Below are 21,915 nucleotides of genomic sequence, written 5' to 3' on the forward strand. Positions count from 1 at the left end.
GACACACAGACCTCTCCTCCTTCTAATACACAGACATCAGGACACACAGACCTCTCCTTATACACAGATATCAGGACACACAGACCTCTCCTCCTCCTCCTAATACAGAGATATCAGGACACACAGACCTCTCCTCCTCCTCCTAATACAGAGATATCAGGACACACAGACCTCTCCTTATACACAGACATCAGGACACACAGACCTCTCCTCCTCCTCCTAATACACAGACATCAGGACACACAGACCTCTCCTCCTCCTAATACACAGATATCAGGACACACAGACCTCTCCTCCTCCTAATACACAGACATCAGGACACACAGACCTCTCCTCCTCCTAATACACAGACATCAGGACACACAGACCTCTCCTCCTCCTCCTAATACACAGACATCAGGACACACAGACCTCTCCTCCTCCTCCTAATACACAGACATCAGGACACACAGACCTCTCCTCCTCCTAATACACAGATATCAGGACACACAGACCTCTCCTCCTCCTAATACACAGACATCAGGACACACAGACCTCTCCTCCTCCTAATACACAGACATCAGGACACACAGACCTCTCCTCCTCCTCCTAATACACAGACATCAGGACACACAGACCTCTCCTCCTCCTCCTAATACACAGACATCAGGACACACAGACCTCTCCTCCTTCTAATACACAGATATCAGGACACACAGACCTCTCCTCCTCCTAATACACAGACATCAGGACACACAGACCTCTCCTCCTTCTAATACACAGATATCAGGACACACAGACCTCTCCTCCTTCTAATACACAGATATCAGGACACACAGACCTCTCCTCCTCCTCCTAATACACAGACATCAGGACACACAGACCTCTCCTCCTCCTCCTAATACACAGACATCAGGACACACAGACCTCTCCTCCTCCTCCTAATACACAGACATCAGGACACACAGACCTCTCCTCCTTCTAATACACAGATATCAGGACACACAGACCTCTCCTCCTCCTAATACACAGACATCAGGACACACAGACCTCTCCTCCTCCTAATACACAGACATCAGGACACACAGATCTCTCCTCCTTCTAATACACAGACATCAGGACACACAGACCTCTCCTCCTTCTAATACACAGATATCAGGACACACAGACCTCTCCTCCTTCTAATACACAGATATCAGGACACACAGACTTCTCCTCCTTCTAATACACAGATATCAGGACACACAGACCTCTCCTCCTTCTAATACACAGACATCAGGAGACACAGACCTCTCCTCCTCCTAATACACAGACATCAGGACACACAGACCTCTCCTCCTCCTAATACACAGACATCAGGACACACAGACCTCTCCTCCTTCTAATACACAGATATCAGGACACACAGACCTCTCCTCCTCCTAATACACAGACATCAGGACACACAGACCTCTCCTCCTTCTAATACACAGACATCAGGACACACAGACCTCTCCTCCTCCTAATACACAGACATCAGGACACACAGACCTCTCCTCCTTCTAATACACAGATATCAGGACACACAGACCTCTCCTCCTTCTAATACACAGACATCAGGACACACAGACCTCTCCTCCTTCTAATACACAGACATCAGGACACACAGACCTCTCCTCCTTCTAATACACAGATATCAGGACACACAGACCTCTCCTCCTCCTCCTAATACACAGATATCAGGACACACAGACCTCTCCTCCTTCTAATACACAGATATCAGGACACACAGACCTCTCCTCCTAATACACAGATATCAGGACACACAGACCTCTCCTCCTCCTAATACACAGACATCAGGACACACAGACCTCTCCTCCTTCTAATACACAGATATCAGGATACACAGACCTCTCCTCCTAATACACAGATATCAGGACACACAGATCTCTCCTCCTCCTAATACACAGACATCAGGACACACAGACCTCTCCTCCTCCTCCTAATACACAGACATCAGGAGACACAGACCTCTCCTCCTAATACACAGACATAGGACACACAGACCTCTCCTTATACACAGACATCAGGACACACAGACCTCTCCTCCTCCTCCTAATACACAGACATCAGGAGACACAGACCTCTCCTCCTAATACACAGACATAGGACACACAGACCTCTCCTTATACACAGACATCAGGACACACAGACCTCTCCTCCTCCTCCTAATACACAGATATCAGGACACAGAGACCTCTCCTCCTCCTAATACACAGACATCAGGACACACAGACCTCTCCTTATACACAGATATCAGGACACACAGACCTCTCCTCCTCCTAATACACAGATATCAGGACACAGAGACCTCTCCTTATACACAGATATCAGGACACACAGACCTCTCCTCCTCCTCCTAATACACAGATATCAGGACACAGAGACCTCTCCTCCTCCTAATACACAGACATCAGGACACACAGACCTCTCCTCCTCCTCCTACTCCTAATACACAGATATCAGGACACACAGACCTCTCCTCCTTCTAATACACAGATATCAGGGACACACAGACCTCTCCTCCTTCTAATACACAGATATCAGGACACACAGACCTCTCCTCCTCCTAATACACAGATATCAGGACACACAGACCTCTCCTCCTCCTAATACACAGACATCAGGACACACAGACCTCTCTCCCTTCTAATACACAGATATCAGGATACACAGACCCTCTCCTCCTAATACACAGATATCAGGACACACAGATCTCTCCTCCTCCTAATACACAGACATCAGGACACACAGACCTCTCCTCCTCCTCCTAATACACAGACATCAGGAGACACAGACCTCTCCTCCTAATACACAGACATAGGACACACAGGACCTCTCCTTATACACAGACATCAGGACACACAGACCTCTCCTCCTCCTCCTAATACACAGACATCAGGAGACACAGACCTCTCCTCCTAATACACAGACATAGGACACACAGACCTCTCCTTATACACAGACATCAGGACACACAGACCTCTCCTCCTCCTCCTAATACACAGATATCAGGACACAGAGACCTCTCCTCCTCCTAATACACAGACATCAGGACACACAGACCTCTCCTCCCAACTCCTAATACACAGACATCAGGACACACAGACCTCTCCTCCTTCTCCTAATACACAGACATCAGGACACACAGACCTCTCCTTATACACAGATATCAGGACACACAGACCTCTCCTTATACACAGATATCAGGACACAGAGACCTCTCCTCCTAATACACAGACATCAGGACACACAGACCCTCTCCTCCTCCTCCTAATACACAGACATCAGGACACAGAGACCTCTCCTCCTCCTCCTAATACACAGACATCAGGACACACAGACCTCTCCTCCTCCTAATACACAGGACATCAGGACACACAGACCTCTCCTCCTCCTAATACACAGATATCAGGACACACAGACCTCTCCTCCTCCTAATACACAGACATCAGGACACACAGACCTCTCCTCCTACTCCTAATACACAGACATCTGGACACACAGACCTCTCCTCCTCCTCCTAATACACAGACATCAAGGACACACAGACCTCTCCTCCTCCTAATACACAGACATCAGGACACACAGACCTCTCCCTCCTCCCTAATACACAGATATCAGGACACACAGACCTCTCCTCCTCCTAATACACAGACATCAGGACACATAGACCTCCTTATACACAGATCCTCTATCCTCGCTGTCACCTTATATCTGGCCACCTGTCCTCCTTTCGCCGGTCCTCCGCTTTCTCCCTTTCCTCCTCCTATTTCCCCAGGCTCTGGATGCCTCCATATTAGCACCCTTTTTCCCCTCCTCTCTGCAGGTGTCGTGCACCCCCTGTTGTCCCTATGCGCAGCCCCCCTATACACAGAGCAGGATACATAAGATATAGGCAGTGTTACCGATGGGCGAGGGTGGTCGTCCTTGGGATCCTTCCTATGTCTTCCTCTCTGCTGGGGCTGTGGGCTTCTGTCTATATCATCTGTGCGCCCTCCCCCAATCTGAAACCCTTCTCTGCTCCCCTCCCCCCTCTATGGAAGAAAGGAAAGCGCCCCCTCCATCCTCTGTCCCCCTCCCTCCCATCTCTGTCCCCCTCCCTCCATCTCTGCCCCCCTCCCTCCATCTCTGTCCCCCCTCCCTCCATCTCTGCCCCCCCTCCCTCCAGCTCTGTCCCCCTCCCTCCATCTCTGTCCCCCCTCCCTCCATCTCTGTCCCCCCTCCCTCCATCTCTGTCCCCCCTCCCTCCATCTCTGTCCCCCCTCCCTCCATCTCTGCCACCCCTCCCTCCATCTCTGTCCCCCTCCCCTCCATCTCTGTCCCCCCTCCCTCCATCTCTGCCCCCCCTCCCTCCATCTCTGTCCCCCTCCCCTCCATCTCTGCCCCCCTCCCTCCAGCTCTGTCCCCCTCCCTCCATCTCTCCCCCCCTCCCTCCATCTCTGTCCCCCCCTCCCTCCAGCTCCCCCATCCCTCCATCCCCTCCCACAGCAGCCTCCATTCACAGGCCAGGCATGAAATGGGCACAGGATGGCGAGAGATGGAGGAGAGGACGGGGGGGCACTCATCATCTGCCCCCCACTGCAGAGCCAGAGATAAAGGGGGATGTCTGTACCAGGCAGCAATGGGGGGCCGGGGCCTGGAGGGGCTGTGTCCTCTGGTACCCACCATGAAGGGGAAAGATGAAGGGCAAAGCAAGAAAAAGAGGAAAAAAAGAGGAAAGAGACTAAAAAAAACCAAATAACGACATAAACCATCAATCACCTATCCATACCATGTAACACCCGGCCCATATCACACCACGGGCGCTGCATACATTAACCCCTTCCTGGCGCAGACTGTTTTGGGTTTTTGCCCCTTTTTTTCTCCTCTAATTTGTCCATTTTTTACTTGTTTTGTGTTTTGTTTGCTTTACAGGTTTCTTCTTTCTTTTTTTTTACATTCATTGTACTTTTGATTTGATTTTGTAATGCATTTTTTTTAATGGAAGTGTGAAAAATGTGGAATTCTTCCTTTTCATTCTATACATCTATACTATATCTATATAGGAAGAATTACACATTTTTCGCCCTTTCATTTAGACAAAGTATTACAAAATCAATCAAAACTACAATGATGTAAAGAAGAAAAAAAAAACCCCAAAATAAAATATTATAAGTAATAACAAAGATATATATATATTTATAGTTATCATTTTTATATTTTATTTTGGGCTTCCTTTCTTTTTTACATCATTGGTGCTTTGATTTTTAGCGGAAGTGCAAAAAATGTGACATTTTTCATTTTCATTTTATACATATATACAGTATTATATATATATTATATATATATATATATATATATGTATTTGTCTTCTTTATTATTTTTTATTTTATTTTGTTTTTGTTTCTTCTTTTTTACATCATTGGTGTTTTCATTGTGTTTAATGCATTTTTTTTAATGGAAGCGTGAAAAATTTGTAATTCTTCCTTTTCATTATATACATATATGTAGTATGTGTGTGTGTGTGTGTGTGCGTGTGTGCATGTGTGTGTGTGTGTCTGTATGTGTGTATATATATATATATATATATACATATATATATATATATATATATATAAATATATATGCACCTCTCTTTTTTATTATTTTATTATTTTTTATATTTTATTATGGGTTTTTTTCTTTTTTACATCATTGGTGTTTTCATTGTTTTTGCAATGCATTTTTTTGTAATGGAAGTGCGAAAAATGTGTAATTCTTCATTTCATTATATGCATATATACAGTACATATATATTTATTTATTTATGTTCTTTATTATATTTTATATTTTATTTTGCTTTTTTTTCTTCTTTTTTACATCACTGGTGGCTTGATTGTTTTTGTAATGCATTTTTTCTAATAGCAGTGCGAAAAATTTGTAATTCTTCCTTTTCATTATATACATACTGTATATACAGTATATTATACAGTATATATATATATATATATATATATATATATATATATATATATATTTATCTTTTTTATTATTTTTTTATATTTTATTTTGCTTTGCAGCATTTATTGATTCAAGGTTTTTTATTTAGTCCTGTGATGATCTGATCTCTTGTTCATCACCACTAATATAAGTGGCTAATGAATGCAATGAAGCTCAGATAGTAAGTGGACTTGACAGATGCTAATATGGCAGCCATGGGGACTTCTGGGCTTATTACCCCTTCATCAAAAAAATAAACTCCACAATATCCCTTTGTATAGGGTAGGGGAATTTACTGACTGTTGAATTCCCAGTGATACTGCGATTGGGGGCTCTAGAAACTTATGAATTGGGCTTTGGAAACCTAAGAATTGGGTTTTGGAAACCTAAGAATTGGGCTCTAGAAACCTAAGAATTGGGTTTTGGAAACCTAAGAATAGGGCTCTAGAAACCTAAGAATTGGGCTCTGGAAACCTAAGGATTGGGCTCTAGAAACCTAAGAATTGGGCTCTGGAAACCTAACAATTGGGCTCTAGAAACCTAAGGATTGAGCTCTGGAAACCTAAGAATTGGGCTCTGGAAACCTAAGACTTGGGCTCTGGAAACCTAATACTTGGGCTCTGGAAACCTAAGAATTGGGCTCTAGAAACCTAAGAATTGGGCTCTGGAAACCTAAGAATTGGGCTCTGGAAACCTAATACTTGGGCTCTGGAAACCTAAGAATTGGGCTCTAGAAACCTAAGGATTGAGCTCTGGAAACCTAAGACTTGGGCTCTGGAAATCTAAGGATTGGGCCCTGGAAGCCTAACAATTGGGCTCTAGAAATCTAGGAATTGGGCTCTGGAAACCTAAGAATTGGGCTCTGGAAACCAAAGAATTGGGCTCTGGAAACCTAAGACTTGGGCTCTGGAAGTCTAACAATTGGGCTCTAGAAACTCAAGTATTGGGCTCTGGAAAGCAAAAAATTGGGCTCTGCAGCTCTCACCCTTAACCGAGCAAATCTGGTTCCTTTTTTTGTCTCTAGGACTTCCAGAAGTCCCATTTGTCCTTTTTCTGGGGGTCTCACTGAGCCAATAAGCACCTCCGCTTTATTCACATGTGATGTAGAGCCAATTTTAATTTTCCAGAGCCCTGGATTCAGGATCACTGGTGGTGGGGGTGGGGTGGGGGTTCAGTAATTAGACACCCAGCAAGTTATTCTCTATCCCTTAGGTATTTTAGGAATAAAAACCCTTTCAGCAGGCATCATGTTGCCATGGCAACCCATCTGTGATCGTGGGGGGGGGGGGGGGTGCTGTCAGATCTGTGATTGCTGCAGGTGTCGGCTGAATCACTCTCTGTGAGGGAAGGGGTTAATGATCGGCGCTGAGTGATACAATGTAGCAGGAGCTGTGGATACAGGGTTATCAGCACACAGCGCACAATGTAACAGCCACGCGTGACGTGTCACCCCAGCCCGAGCACTGGAGGGGGACAGCAGCTCCGGGCTCATCAGTGGGTTGTGTTTAATCTGCTTTTATTGGAAAATGATCTTCAATACATAAAATAAATGTAAGAATAAAGAGAAATAAGGAGGAAGAGTCCGAGCAGAAGAGCGGAAGGACCGAGGCTACAGGACGTACATTAACGCTCTCCCGTGTAATGAATGCGCTGCAATAATGCCCAGTATGGCCGCTCTGTGCCGGCTCCAGCCCACCATCTTCTCCCGGTATGAAGGTCACCGGACGAGGGAAAGCAAGTGCTGGAGAAAGAGAAGAAAGATGGAGGGAGCAGCGGACATTCATCCTGTGCCTCCACACAGGGCCCAGTGATAAGGGGTCCGTCCATTACTGACTCCACAAGGTGACCTTTTGCTTTTTGGGAGCTCTTGGGCTGCAGAGGGCCCTGTATTGTTCTTGCACAGGGGCCCTCTTCTGTCTGCATCCACCAGCGGGGAAAAGTAAGAAGAAGGAGAAGAGGATAAAGGGGGAGAAAGTGGAGAGGATTAAGGGAAGAAACTCTAATGTATCATTAAATCACAATGAAATTCAGAGGAGCCAAGGATAAAATACAGGGCCCCAAACCTGTATAAACTTCTCATTTCAACCATTAACCAAAGCTGATAAATCTCCCATTTTATAAAGATGGGCAGCTCAGTGGTTAGTATTTTACAGGTGGCTCAGTGGTTAGTATTGTACAGGTGGCTCAGTGGTTAGTATTGTACAGGTGGCTCAGTGGTTAGCACTGTACACGGTGGCTCAGTGGTTAGCATTGTATACAGTGGCTCAGTGGTTAGCATTGTACACAATGGTTCAGTGGTTAGCATTGTACACAGTGGTTAGCAGTGTAGATGGTGACTCAGTGGTTAGCATTGTTTATGGTGTCTCAGTGGTTAGCACTGTAAAAAGGGTCTCAGAGGTTAGCATTGTACATGTTGGCTCAGTGGTTTGCATTGTACACAGTAGCTCAGTGGTTAGCATTGTACATGGTGGCTCAGGACTTAGCATTGTACACAGTGGTTTAGTGGTTAACATTGTGCATGGTGGCTCAGTGGTTAGCACTGTACACGTAGCTCAGTGCTTATCATCATACAAGGTGACTCAATGGTTAGTATTGTACAAGGTGGCTCAGTGGTTAGCATTGTACATAGTGGCTCAGGATTTAGCATTGTAAACGGTGACTCAATTGTTAGCATAGTACACGGTGGATCAGTGGTTAGCATTGTATACGGGGGATCAGTGGTTAGCATTGTACATGGTAGCTCAGAAGTTATCATTGTACATGGTGGTTCAGTGGGTATCATTGAACACAGTGTCTCAGTGGTTAGCATTGTACATGTTGACTCAGTGGGTGACACTGTACACAATGTCTTAGTGGTTAGTATTGTACACGGTGGCTCAGTGGTTAGCATTGCCTCACAGTGGCTCAGTGGTTAGCATTGTACACAGTAGCTAGCATTGTATGCGGTGGCTCAATGGTTAGCATTGTACATGTGGGCTTAGTGGTTAGCATTGTACATGTGGGCTTAGTGGTTAGCATTGTACATGGTGGCTCAGTGGTTAGCATTGTTCATGTGGTCTCAGTGGTTAGCGCTGCAGTCTTGCAGCGCTGGAATCCTGAGCTTAAATCCCATTAAGGCCAGCCTCTGTATGGAGTTTGTATGTTCTCCCCGTGTTTGTGGTCGTTTCCTCCGGGTTCTCCAGTTTCCTCCCGTGCTCCATAGACATACACAGGGAATCTATACCGTGAGCCCCGGTGCAGTGATGATGTAAACCGCTCTGGAAATAATGGCGCTATATAAGTGAGTAAAATAAATATATATATAAAAAATATTTCTTTAAACCCCTGAGCTGCGTCACTTTCCTCTGTATCTCGGCGTCTTCTGACCCCGCACAGGTGAGGGCTGCGATCCCCGGTCACACAAAGGTGGCGCTGACCTTTTATTATCAGGATAAAACAATAACAGCCGGAAAGGAGTCAAATGGGAGACATTCAGCGAGACTGACGCTCACATCCTAATGAGGGATTCATTTATGATTTGATGCTTCCAAAACGAATACAAATATGGAGATGACTGGACATAAGAAGAGAGGAGACGAGCACCCAAGGGACAAGTCACAGTGTGTCAGCGGCTTGTCACAGACCGGCTGCAGGGGGATTTTCCATCCACTGCAACACACAGGAGGGGTCTTGTGTCCTGTCTATCAGCACATGCTCAGGAGCAGCATGGAGGACATTATACACTGAGCAGTGGAGCTATGAATCCAGCTCTGGGATGAGATAAAACACTTACTAGAAAGCTTCAGCAAGGGGAACATTATGGAAGAGCACTGAGCAGTGTGGCAGTGAAGCCATCTCTGGAATGAGATAAAACACTTACTATGAAGCACATTATAGAGCAGTACTGAGCAGTGTAGCTGTGGATCCAGCTCTGGGATGAGATAAAACACATACTAGAAAGCTTCAGCTTCTAGTACTGAGCAGAGTAGCTGTGAATCCAGGTCTGGGATGAGATAAAACACATACTAGAAAGCTTCAGCTTCTAGTACTGAGCAGAGTAGCTGTGAATCCAGGTCTGGGATGAGATAAAACACATACTAGAAAGCTTCAGCAAGGAGGACATTATGGAAGAGCACTGAGCAGTGTGGCTAAGAATCCAGCACTGGGATGAGATAAAACACCTACTATGAAGCTTCAGAATGGAGAGCATCATAGAGCAATACTGAGCAGTGTAGTATGGTGATTCCATCTCGTTGCTAAAATAAAACACTTACTATGAAATTTCAGTAAGAGAATATTATAACACAGTACTGAGCAGTATTGCTGTGAATCCAGCTTTGGGATGAGATAGAACATGTACTAGAAAGCTTAAGAATGGAGAACATTATAGAACAATACTGAGCAGTGTGGCTGTGAATCCAGCTCTAAGATGAGCTACAACACTTACTATGAAGTTTCAGCAAGAGAATAGTATAGCACAGTACTGAGCAGTGTAGCTGTGAATCCAGCTGTGGGATGAGATAAACACTTACTATAAAACTTCAGCATAGAGAACATTATAGACAAGTACTGAGCAGTGTAGCTGTGAATTGACCTCTGGGCTGAGATAAAACATGTACTAGAAAGCTATATCATTGAGAATATTATAGAGCAATACTCAGCAGTGTAGCTGTAAATTGAGCTCAGAGATGAGATATAACAAGTACAAGAAAGTGTAGCTGTGAATTGAGCTTTGGGATTAAATAAAACACATAATAGAAAACATCACCATTGAGAATATTTTGGAGCAGTACTGAGAAATGTAGCTGTAAACCTGAGCTCTGGGATGAGATGTAACAAGTACCAGAAATCTTCATCATTGAGAATATTTTAGAGCAGTACTGAGCAGTGTAGCTGTGAATTGGGCTCTGGAATGAGATAAAACACATACTATAAAGCTTCAGCTTTTAGTACTGAGTAGTGTAGCTGTGAATCCCACTCTGGAATGAGATAAAACACATACTAGAAAGCTTCAGCTTCTAGTACTGAGTAGTGTAGCTGTGAATCCCACTCTGGAATGAGATAAAACACATACTAGAAAGCTTCAGCTTCTAGTACTGAGCAGTGTAGCTGTGAATGCCACTCTGGAATGAGATAAAACACATACTAGAAAGCTTCAGCTTCTAGTACTGAGCAGTGTAGCTGTGAATCCCACTCTGGAATGAGATAAAACACATACTAGAAAGCTTCAGCTTCTAGTACTGAGTAGTGTAGCTGTGAATCCCACTCTGGAATGAGATAAAACACATACTAGAAAGCTTCAGCATTGGGAACATTATACAGCAATACTGAGCAGTGTAGCTGTGAATCCAACTCTGAGATGAGATAAAACACATACTAGATGTCATGGTAAAACTCTTAAGGTCCCTTATACGACCCCCCACCCCAGCATTAGCACACTGAGATTGTGGTATTTACGACCAGGCGGATGGAAGCATCTGGAGGGAAAATGTACAGAGAAAGACATGTCTTTGTTCTTTTAAGTAGAAAAGCTATTAACACAGTTTTAGGTGCTACGTTAATACTAGAAAAATGCTAAGCATACTGTCGGGATCCCAGCAAAGCGCTGAACGCAGCGCACCGTTTGGCTTTGCCAGGTGATCGCTGGTATCACGACAAATGGGTATTGGCCAATAAAATCATGCGAGATGTGTTGTTTCGTATCTATGCGAATGAAAAATCGAGAAATAAAATATGACGCTAATACCTCTCACCTGTGTGGCCCAGGGGCAAAGATATGCGAAAAACTAGACTGACTTTTCTGAACCCCTCGGCACAGCCCACAAGATATCATAAAATGAGGTCACAGATGGGAGGGCGACCTGAGGGCACAAAAGTCAGAAGCCCATTTTTGGAGGTTGTCAGCACTGGAGGGCATACCTAAGCTGTGGTGCTGGCCGTTCCTTTACCATCTTCTACTGGAGACCCTCCCTCCATAAATTCGGACGTCACATCTATGGCACGAGTTCAGTAAGTTTCATGTTTATCCCTTTTAGTTTTATGTAACTGTCTACACTGTATTTGTATGGTTCCCTTTTGTAACATCTTGTGTATTTTATAAACACTGCCTATTTTTGGATTAAATATATAAAATTTAATCGCTCCGTTCCTCCTGCTCTATATACGAATCCGAGCCCGAAGAGCCTTTTGCTATCTGTTACAGGTGTCCGGACGACCTGTGAATGGTCCGGTGGTGGCAGCGAAGTTATTGTTGTGCAGATTTATTGCGATGCTACCCATATGGATACCGTGGTGTATATATGTATATATATATATATATATATATATATTTATTTATATATTCATTAGCAGGAATCGGTGATATATACATTACCCATGCTGGGAGACCTTCAATATTTAGCATTAGTAACTAAGCAGTCTCATTCTCTTATTGTCCAGCAGTACCAAAATTGACCTGCAAACAAGGGGGGTGCTAGAGCGCAGTCTGATTGTGTCACTAGAAAGCTTCAGCATTGTGAACATTAAAGAGTAGTGAAGCTCTGAATCCAAGTCTTGGATGAGATAAAACACATACTAGAAAGCTTCGGCTCCTAGTATTGAGCAGAGTAGCTGTGAATCCAGGTCTAGGATGAGATAAAACACATACTAGAAAGCTTCGGCTTCTAGTGCTGAGCAGAGTAGCTGTGAATCCAGGTCCGGGATGAGATAAAACACATACTAGAAAGCTTCGGCTTCTAGTGCTGAGCAGAGGAGCTGTGAATCCAGGTCTGGGATGAGATAAAACACATACTAGAAAGATTCAGCTTCTAGTACTGAGCAGAGTAGCTGTGAATCCAGGTCTGGGATGAGATATAACACATACTAGAAAGCTTCGGCTTCTACTACTGAGCAGAGTAGCTGTGAATCAAGGTCTGGGATGAGATAAAACACATACTAGAAAGCTTCGGCTTCTAGTACTCAGCATAGTAGCTGTGAATCCAGGTCTGGGGTGAGATAAAACACATACTAGAAAGCTTCGGCTTCTAGTACTGAGCAGAGTAGCTGTGAATCCAGGTCTGGGATGAGATAAAACCCTAAAACACGTAACTATAAAAAGCAGCATCCCTGGTCTAAGTGTGTTTCTGCCTCTTCTGCTCCTCTTCTTTCTCACTCTATAAACTTCAATAGGAAACTGGGATCCGATCCCTCAGGGAGCCGCAGTCCATCTTGTTTTCAGCAGGACATGACAGTATTTTCTAGTTAACGATGGGTTCAGGAGGCCGGAGGATGAGGGGAAAAGCGGCTCATAAGTGGGGAAAGAAGCAGATTTGTTCCAGTACTGTTGATTTATGCAAAGTTTGCTGATAGGACAGTGACTAAGTAAAAAGTCCAATGGTAGAAGATTTTGGGGGACCGGAGGTCAGACAACACCATGCCTCATCCACCCGTACATATAATAGACCCCCACTTATGCTCTTGGGAACAGAGTGAGGAAGGGGCAGATACGATGGCATCAGTCTAGCCTGGCGCAGAGACACGAGCAGCTAGGGAATAACCCGGAGGCTGGCACAGCGACAGGGCACTCAAGGTGAGCATTCCAGTACACAGTGCCAGCCAGAAAGGCAGAGAATATGACAGGCAACCACCGCCATAAAACATATCAACGTGAACCTGAGGCAAAGGGAAGAAAAACAAAAGCATATATTGTATTAAACCATTTACATTGTAAAGATATTGTACAGATACAAAGCACCAAACCCTCTACAGAGAGATAGAATTATAAAACAAAAATGTAACTTCCTGCAGCCACCACTAGAGGGAGCTCTAGGGATAGAATTCTACTATAAAAGTGTAACTTAGTGCAGCCACCACTAGAGGGAGCTCTAGAGATAGAATTATACAATAGAAGAGTAACTTCCTGCAGCCACCACTAGAGGGAGCTCTAGGGATAGAATTATACTATAAAAGTGTAACTTCCTGCAGCCACCACTAGAGGGAGCTCTAGAGATAGAATTATACAATAAAAGTGTAACTTCCTGCAGCCACCACTAGAGGGAGCTCTAGAGATAGAATTATACAATAAAAGTGTAACTTAGTGCAGCCACCACTAGAGGGAGCTCTAGAGATAGAATTATACAATAAAAGTGTAACTTCCAGCAGCCACCACTAGAGGGAGCTCTAGAGATAGAATTATACAATAAAAGTGTAACTTCCTGCAGCCACCACTAGAGGGAGCTCTAGGGATAGAATTATACAATTAAAGTGTAACTTCCTGCAGCCACCACTAGAGGGAGCTCTAGAGATAGAATTATACAATAAAAGTGTAACTTCCTGCAGCCACCACTAGAGGGAGCTCTAGAGATAGAATTATACAATAAAAGTGTAACTTCCAGCAGCCACCACTAGAGGGAGCTCTAGAGATAGAATTATACAATAAAAGTGTAACTTCCTGCAGCCACCACTAGAGGGAGCTCTAGAGATAGAATTATACAATAAAAGGGTAACTTCCTGCAGCCACCACTAGAGGGAGCTCTAGAGATAGAATTATACAATAAAAGTGTAACTTCCTGCAGCCACCACTAGAGGGAGCTCTAGAGATAGAATTATACAATAAAAGGGTAACTTCCTGCAGCCACCACTAGAGGGAGCTCTAGAGATAGAATTATACAATAAAAGTGTAACTTCCTGCAGCCACCACTAGAGGGAGCTCTAGAGATAGAATTATACAATAAAAGTGTAACTTCCTGCAGCCACCACTAGAGGGAGCTCTAGAGATAGAATTATACAATAAAAGTGTAACTTCCTGCAGCCACCACTAGAGGGAGCTCTAGAGATAGAATTATACAATAAAAGTGTAACTTCCTGCAGCCACCACTAGAGGGAGCTCTAGGGATAGAATTATACAATAAAAGGGTAACTTCCTGCAGCCACCACTAGAGGGAGCTCTAGGGATAGAATTATACAATAAAAGGGTAACTTCCAGCAGCCACCACTAGAGGGAGCTCTAGGGATAGAATTCTACAATAAAAGTGTAACTTCCTGCAGCCACCACTAGAGGGAGCTCTAGAGATAGAATTATACAATAAAAGTGTAACTTCCTGCAGCCACCACTAGAGGGAGCTCTAGGGATAGAATTATAAAACAAAAATGTAACTTCCTGCAGCCACCACTAGAGGGAGCTCTAGGGATAGAATTCTACTATAAAAGTGTAACTTAGTGCAGCCACCACTAGAGGGAGCTCTAGAGATAGAATTATACAATAGAAGAGTAACTTCCTGCAGCCACCACTAGAGGGAGCTCTAGGGATAGAATTATACTATAAAAGTGTAACTTCCTGCAGCCACCACTAGAGGGAGCTCTAGAGATAGAATTATACAATAAAAGTGTAACTTCCTGCAGCCACCACTAGAGGGAGCTCTAGAGATAGAATTATACAATAAAAGTGTAACTTAGTGCAGCCACCACTAGAGGGAGCTCTAGAGATAGAATTATACAATAAAAGTGTAACTTCCAGCAGCCACCACTAGAGGGAGCTCTAGAGATAGAATTATACAATAAAAGTGTAACTTCCTGCAGCCACCACTAGAGGGAGCTCTAGGGATAGAATTATACAATTAAAGTGTAACTTCCTGCAGCCACCACTAGAGGGAGCTCTAGAGATAGAATTATACAATAAAAGTGTAACTTCCTGCAGCCACCACTAGAGGGAGCTCTAGAGATAGAATTATACAATAAAAGTGTAACTTCCAGCAGCCACCACTAGAGGGAGCTCTAGAGATAGAATTATACAATAAAAGTGTAACTTCCTGCAGCCACCACTAGAGGGAGCTCTAGAGATAGAATTATACAATAAAAGGGTAACTTCCTGCAGCCACCACTAGAGGGAGCTCTAGAGATAGAATTATACAATAAAAGTGTAACTTCCTGCAGCCACCACTAGAGGGAGCTCTAGAGATAGAATTATACAATAAAAGGGTAACTTCCTGCAGCCACCACTAGAGGGAGCTCTAGAGATAGAATTATACAATAAAAGTGTAACTTCCTGCAGCCACCACTAGAGGGAGCTCTAGAGATAGAATTATACAATAAAAGTGTAACTTCCTGCAGCCACCACTAGAGGGAGCTCTAGAGATAGAATTATACAATAAAAGTGTAACTTCCTGCAGCCACCACTAGAGGGAGCTCTAGAGATAGAATTATACAATAAAAGTGTAACTTCCTGCAGCCACCACTAGAGGGAGCTCTAGGGATAGAATTATACAATAAAAGGGTAACTTCCTGCAGCCACCACTAGAGGGAGCTCTAGGGATAGAATTATACAATAAAAGGGTAACTTCCAGCAGCCACCACTAGAGGGAGCTCTAGGGATAGAATTCTACAATAAAAGTGTAACTTCCTGCAGCCACCACTAGAGGGAGCTCTAGAGATAGAATTATACAATAAAAGTGTAACTTCCTGCAGCCACCACTAGAGGGAGCTCTAGGGATAGAATTATACAATAAAAGTGTAACTTCCTGCAGCCACCACTAGAGGGAGCTCCAGGGATAGAATTATACAATAAAAGTGTAACTTCCTGCAGCCACCACTAGAGGGAGCTCTAGAGATAGAATTATACAATAAAAGTGTAACTTCCTGCAGCCACCACTAGAGGGAGCTCTAGAGATAGAATTATACAATAAAAGTGTAACTTCCTGCAGCCACCACTAGAGGGAGCTCTAGGGATAGAATTATACAATAAAAGTGTAACTTCCTGCAGCCACCACTAGAGGGAGCTCTAGAGATAGAAATATACAATAAAAGGGTAACTTCCTGCAGCCACCACTAGAGGGAGCTCTAGGGATAGAATTATACAATAAAAGAGTAACTTCCTGCAGCCACCACTAGAGGGAGCTCTAGAGATAGAAATATACAATAAAAGGGTAACTTCCTGCAGCCACCACTAGAGGGAGCTCTAGAGATAGAATTATACAATAAAAGTGTAACTTCCTGCAGCCACCACTAGAGGGAGCTCTAGAGATAGAATTATACAATAAAAGTGTAACTTCCTGCAGCCACCACTAGAGGGAGCTCTAGGGATAGAATTATACAATAAAAGGGTAACTTCCTGCAGCCACCACTAGAGGGAGCTCTAGGGATAGAATTATACTATAAAAGTGTAACTTCCTGCAGCCACCACTAGAGGGGGCTCTAGGGATAGAATTATACAATAAAAGTGTAACTTCCTGCAGCCACCACTAGAGGGAGCTCTAGAGATAGAAATATACAATAAAAGTGTAGCTTCCTGCAGCCACCACTAGAGGGAGCTCTAGGGATAGAATTATACAATAAAAGTGTAACTTCCTGCAGCCACCACTAGAGGGAGCTCTAGAGATAGAATTATACAATAAAAGAGTAACTTCCTGCAGCCACCACTAGAGGGAGCTCTAGGGATAGAATTATACAATAAAAGAGTAACTTCCTGCAGCCACCACTAGAGGGAGCTGAAGGCATATGACTTACACAATGACCGTAGTATGTGAAGCTCCCTCTAGTGGTGGCTTCAGGCAGCAAGGATTGTCTTAACTAGAACTAGAACTAGAAACTAGAGTTGAATTTTTGACTTTAAGTGTATGTAAAAAAAATAAAAAGGACATGAATTATTATTTTTTCTATATCAGACCCCTATATATACCATGGGAGAACGGAGCCACCGAATCAGCAAAAAAGTGTGAGCAGCCAGATATAGCCGGGAATGTAGAGTCATTTGTAACTTCAAATGATTCAGGACTCAGAAGACCGACCTGCCCTAAAAAACAGCGCAGGATCTACCCACAAACCAGAGACGTGATCTGTGCAGACACTGAACCAGCAGAGGCTGCAGCGAGACGTAAAGATCTGCAGCCAAAGATACAGTATAAGATCAGTCACAGCAACACATTACAGGAGGCAAAAAGACACAATGCTGATCAAGCAGGGGCTGCTGTGCACTCAGGAGACTGTCATACTGGGAATGGAGCGCTGCAGCCAATCAGTGGCTCTGTGCAAGTAGTACCTGTCCAATTAATGACTCTATTTAACATATAGAAATAGATCCCTCTGTGTGTAATGACTATATAATATATAGGAATAGATCCCTCTGTGTGTAATGCCTCTATATAATATATAGGAATAGATCCCTCTGTGTGTAATGACTCTATATAATATATAGGAATAGATCCCTCTCTGTGTAATGACTCTATATAATATATAGGAATAGATCCCTCTGTGTGTAATGACTCGATATAATATATAGGAATAGATCCCTCTGTGTGTAATGACTCTATATAATATATAGGAATAGATCTCTCTGTGTGTAATGATTCTATATAATATATAGGAATAGATCCCTCTGTGTGTAATGACTCTATATAATATATAGTAATAGATCTCTCTGTGTGTAATGACTCTATATAATATATAGGAATAGATCCCTCTGTGTGTAATGACTCTATATAATATAAAGGAATAGATCCCTCTGTGTGTAATGACTCTATATAATATATAGGAATAGATCCCTCTGTGTGTAATGACTCTATAATATATAGGAATAGATCCTTCTGTGTGTAATGACTCTATATAATATATAGGAATAGATCCCTCTGTGTGTAATGCCTCTATATAATATATAGGAATAGATCTCTCTGTGTGTAATGACTCTATATAATATATAGGAATAGATCCCTCTGTGTGTAATGACTCTATATAATATATAGGAATAGATCCCTCTGTGTGTAATGCCTCTATATAATATATAGGAATAGATCCCTCTGTGTGTAATGACTCTATATAATATATAGGAATAGATCCCTCTGTGTGTAATGACTCTATATAATATATAGGAATAGATCCCTCTGTGTGTAATGACTCTATATAATATATAGGAATAGATCCCTCTGTGTGTAATGACTCTATATAATATATAGGAATAGATCCCTCTGTGTGTAATGACTCTATATAATATATAGGAATAGATCCCTCTGTGTGTAATGACTGTATATAATATATAGGAATAGATCCTCTGTGTGTAATGACTCTATATAATATATAGGAATAGATCCCTCTGTGTGTAATGACTCTATATAATATATAGGAATAGATCCCTCTGTGTGTAATGACTCTATATAATATATAGGAATAAATCCCTCTGTGTGTAATGACTCTATATAATATATAGAAATAGATCCCTCTGTGTGTAATGACTCTATATAATATATAGAAATAGATCCCTCTGTGTGTAATGACTCTATAATATATAGGAATAGATCCCTCTGTGTGTAATGACTCTATATAATATATAGGAATAGCTCCCTCTGTGTGTAATGACTCTATATAATATATAGGAATAGATCCCTCTGTGTGTAATGACTCTATATAATATATAGGAATAGATCCCTCTGTGTGTAATGACTCTAAATAATATATAGGAATAGATCCCTCTGTGTGTAATGACAATATATAATATATAGGAATAGATCCCTCTGTGTAATGACTCTATATAATATATAGGAATAGATCCCTCTGTGTGTAATGACTCTATATAAGATGGTGGTCAGGCAGCGTCCTCGGCTCTCCGCACACTGATACATTGTGACTGAAGCTTGAATATTCTTTGGATGAATGTTATGTATGGGTATACTGTTCCCGCAGCATATTTGGGGTTACCCCTCCGCGCTCTCCTGGTGATCTATATTTGCTCGTCCCATAGCCCTGGTACTTTTCCAGGATTTGGCGGTGACGTCCTCGCGGCTTTACAGTTTTAGAAACAGATGTTAACGATGCAAATATAGAATTTGCATAATGTCAGCAGATGTGACGCTCGCCAGGTACAGGACGGCGAGGAGCGGGCACACGAGGACCCCCACCCTCCGCGGAGGACACTGCCAGGGGGGGCTGGGGGTGCAGGGCAGATTGGGAAGGTTTGTGGGTGCAGAGGAGGAAAAGTGCACAATGGCTGGAAGATGTCAGCTATATGGACAAATCCATAGAGAAAGCGACAGGAGGGGGCGAGTGACTGCGCAGGGAATAGACAAGGGCGAGAAATCTGCAAAGCACAAAGTGACGAATGTGACAAGAGAAAAAATAGCAACACAGACAGAAGGAGACGCTGAGAATACATTATCCTGCAGGAAAAGAGGTGATGCTGCACTTCCATCTCACTCCTGGAAGAAGGGCACAAAGTCACCATCTGCAGGGGGCACCGAAAGAAGGGCGCCATCTACTAATGATATCACTGCGGCAGATTACATATTACTAGTGATGAGCGGGCACTACCATGCTCGGGTGCTCAGTACTGGTAACTAGTGATGAGCGGGCACTACCATGCTCAGGTGCTCAGTACTGGTAACTAGTGATGAGCGGGCACTACCATGCTCAGGTGCTCAGTACTGGTAACTAGTGATGAGCGGGCACTACCATGCTCGGGTGCTCAGTACTGGTAACTAGTGATGAGCGGGCACTACCATGCTCAGGTGCTCAGTACTGGTAACTAGTGATGAGCGGGCACTACCATGCTCGGGTGCTTAGTTCTAATAACTAGTGATGAGCGGGCACTACCATGCTCGGGTGCTCAGTACTGGTAACTAGTGATGAGCGGGCACTACCATGCTCGGGTGCTCAGTACTGGTAACTAGTGATGAGCGGGCACTACCATGCTCAGGTGCTCAGTACTGGTAACTAGTGATGAGCAGGCACTACCATGCTCGGGTGCTCAGTACTGGTAACTAGTGATGAGCGGGCACTACCATGCTCGGGTGCTCAGTACTGGTAACTAGTGATGAGCGGGCACTACCATGCTCGGGTACTCAGTACTCGTAACTAGTGATGAGCGGGCACTACCATGCTCAGGTGCTCAGTACTGGTAACTAGTGATGAGCGGGCACTACCATGCTCAGGTGCTCAGTACTGGTAACTAGTGATGAGCGGGCACTACCATGCTCAGGTGCTCAGTACTGGTAACTAGTGATGAGCAGGCACTACCATGCTCGGGTGCTCAGTACTGGTAACTAGTGATGAGCGGGCACTACCATGCTCAGGTGCTCAGTACTCGTAACTAGTGATGAGCGGGCACTACCATGCTCGGGTGCTCAGTACTCATAACTAGTGATGAGCGGGCACTACCATGCTCGGGTGTTCAGTACTGGTAACTAGTGATGAGTGGGCACTACCATGCTCGGGTTCTCAGTACTGGTAACTAGTGATGAGCGGACACTACCATGCTCGGGTGCTAAGTACTGGTAACTAGTGATGAGCGGGCACTACCATGCTCAGGTGCTCAGTACTGGTAACTAGTGATGAGCGGGCACTACCATGCTCAGGTGCTCAGTACTGGTAACTAGTGATGAGCGGGCACTACCATGCTCAGGTGCTCAGTACTGGTAACTAGTGATGAGCGGGCACTACCATGCTCGGCTGCTCAGTACTGGTAACTAGTGATGAGCGGGCACTACCATGCTCGGGTGCTCAGTACTGGTAACTAGTGATGAGCGGGCACTACCATGCTCGGGTGCTCAGTACTCGTAACTAGTGATGAGCGGGCACTACTATGCTCGGGTGCTCAGTACTGGTAACTAGTGATGAGCGGGCACTACCATGCTCGGGTGCTCAGTACTGGTAACTAGTGATGAGCGGGCACTACCATGCTCGGGTGCTCAGTACTGGTAACTAGTGATGAGCGGGCACTACAATGCTCAGGTGCTCAGTACTCGTAACAAGTGATGAGTGAGCACTACCATGCTCGGGTGCTCAGTACTGGTAACTAGTGATGAGTGAGCACTACCATGCTCAGGTGCTCAGTACTGGTAACTAGTGATGAGCGGGCACTACCATGCTCGGGTGCTCAGTACTGGTAACTAGTGATGAGCGAGCACTACCATGCTCGGGTGCTCAGTACTGGTAACTAGTGATGAGTGGGCACTACCATGCTCAGGTGCTCAGTACTGGTAACTAGTGATGAGCGGGCAC

The 21,915-nt window shown here is 44.0% G+C and overlaps 1 protein-coding gene across 1 annotated transcript in view; it reads right to left on the minus strand.

Moving 5' to 3' along the window:
• Positions 1-4,034, minus strand: part of NAT16 (N-acetyltransferase 16 (putative)) — a 40,980-nt gene extending 36,946 nt beyond the window's left edge. Inside the window, exon 1 of the mRNA XM_075346667.1 lies at positions 3,927-4,034. The gene's annotated coding sequence lies outside the window, so the exon portion shown is untranslated. The remainder of the gene's footprint in view (positions 1-3,926) is intronic.
• Between the last annotated feature and the right edge of the window lie 17,881 nt (positions 4,035-21,915).

The sequence above is a fragment of the Anomaloglossus baeobatrachus genome, chromosome 4 (genome assembly GCF_048569485.1).
Source record: "Anomaloglossus baeobatrachus isolate aAnoBae1 chromosome 4, aAnoBae1.hap1, whole genome shotgun sequence".
Lineage (NCBI taxonomy): Eukaryota > Metazoa > Chordata > Amphibia > Anura > Aromobatidae > Anomaloglossus > Anomaloglossus baeobatrachus.